Below are 2,291 nucleotides of genomic sequence, written 5' to 3'. Positions count from 1 at the left end.
ATTTAAATTGGACTTGCTAACATTAGTTTTGAAGTCTTTTCATTTTGAAGTCTTTTACGCGGCTTTTGTCCACTGCGTTCGTTATGCCCAAGACAACAACATTATTATGTTAATTTTTAATAAATTACTTAGCTGGAACTTGGCTCAAAATCTTTGACCCGTGTATAAGTCGAAGGCGATTTTTGGAGCTTCTTTTGAGGCCATAAAAGGTTGACTTATACATGGGTAAATACGGTACTTCTGTCATATTGTCTTCAAATGTATCTTGCAAAGTTGCTGAAATTCTCTCTCGCCTTGTTGCTCATTTCACAAACTTCAAGAAAAGATCTTACAGCAATATTATAGGTAAAAAAGTGTGTTAAGTTTTAATTAATTTATTCTCATTATTTGCAAGCCGCACCTCTAATTCTTCCACTAGTTTTGATCAGGAAGAATGCAGCTCACTGCTGTATGGTGGGTCATCAATTTCAGCCAAAAACTTCAAGGTTTGAAGCAAAAACACAACCTGTATTCCCGAGCAGTGCATAGTGTACTTAAGCTTATTAAGTCATGCCTTCCATAAGAAAACAAGTGCCCTTCATCAGGATACCTTATTTGAAAGATAACTCTAGCATGTAGGATTTCATTTCAAAAAGCATGTCAGCTGTTTCAGTTGTCAGTATCCTGTGGAGGATGAGATTTGCCTGTCAGTGAATGACCAGTGCGCAAGGCCTGCAATGCAAGCTAAGCCGTATAGGGTCCCTCTCTCCCCAGTCTTCCCATGCAGTCGTTTTCTTCCCGAATTCTTTCGCTGTCCCCTCCCCTTAAGCGCCTGCTACGCAGGCTAAAAGGAAATTAACTTCAACACTTGTTTAATTTGACTTAAAAATTAATTAAAAGCCCCCCAGTCCAGCCCAAATGAATGCTGATCATTATAAGTATACTAAGATCTTGTAAGGTCTTTCTTAAGATTAGTTTGCAACATTTTTCACAAAAATCTCACAAGACCAGGAGCCCATTACCCAGAGCTTCCATCTGTATTGTACCCTTGAGTCAACCCTGTCCCGTATCTTTCTATTTTTAGAACTACTACATTTTGACGTATGTGACTTATGTGACATATGTGACTGAGAACATAAGTGAAGTGGTTCACATACGTCACATACGTATGTGACGTAATAAATGGCTGACCATAGGTCTGTTATGATCAGCTATTGTGAAAACACCCAGTAAAGCCCCCCTGGGAGGTGCTTCTAAAAATAGAAAGATACGGGACAGGGTTGACTCAGAGGGTTAATATGGAAGATGGAGGCTCCAGGGTAATGGGCTCCTGACAAGATGTTACATGAGATCTTCTAGGATGTGTACTAAGGTCTTATAAGATCTTCACCAAGATCTTAAGTAAGATCTTTACTTAGATCTTTTAAGATCTTTTTTAAGATCTTATTTAAGATTCTTACTATATCTTGTAAGATCTTTGCTAAGATCTTGTAAGGTTTTTACTAAGATCTTATGTAAGATGTTTGCAAGATCTTGTAAGATTTTTACTAAGATCTTGTAAGATTCTTACTACATCTTGTAGGATCTTTGCTAAGATCTTGTAAGATTTTTACTAAGATCTTATGTAAGATGTTTGCTAGCTCTTGTAAGATTTTTACTAAGATCTTGTAAGATTTTCATTAAGATCTTGTAAGATCTTTTTCAGTAAGATCATGCAAGGTAGTCCTAAGATCTTGTTAAGATCTGGTAAGATTCTTTTAAGATCTTACAAGATCGAAAACATCAGCAACCTTAAATTTTTTTATCAAAATTTGTTAAGCAAATGTATTAAGATCTTATTAAGATCAAAGATCTTAAACAAGATCTTATTAAGATTTTCATCTTAAGATTCTTACAAGATCCTGTAAGATCTTACAATTAATAAGATTTCCACCTGGGGGGCATTTTTTAAAATCACCTATGCAAGTCTTGCAATATATGTGTCCACAGGGTATAGCAGCCATTGGCGTGTGTTTGGGCCCTGTCATGCTTTTCACAAAGGGGCCACAAGTGACTGGCAATAGCTGATTCATCGTCGTCACTAACACTTCGCTGACCTTGTTTATGCTCAATAGAGGGTTGTAATGTCACCTTGAGCCTCTCGGCAACAGTGTCTGCTAGTGCATTCAGCATATCAGAAGATAACTCGGGAGTCTTCAATTTCGAACTATCATTAGGAAGCATTACAGCACCTGTATGTTATTTCCAGTACTATATGTACATGTATCTGCAAGGTCAATCAAGAGAGAATCCTCATCAGTTTCACCATGCCT

General features: G+C 37.1%; 1 pseudogene; it reads right to left on the bottom strand.

Annotated features, from left to right (window-relative positions):
* Positions 1-1,856: 1,856 nt before the first annotated feature.
* Positions 1,857-2,291, bottom strand: part of LOC138023123 (uncharacterized) — a 1,114-nt pseudogene continuing 679 nt past the window's right edge.

This window comes from Montipora capricornis, chromosome 11, assembly GCF_036669925.1.
Source record: "Montipora capricornis isolate CH-2021 chromosome 11, ASM3666992v2, whole genome shotgun sequence".
Lineage (NCBI taxonomy): Eukaryota > Metazoa > Cnidaria > Anthozoa > Scleractinia > Acroporidae > Montipora > Montipora capricornis.
The sequence above is the reverse complement of the archived record's forward strand: the minus strand, read 5'-3'. Positions and strand labels throughout refer to the sequence as shown.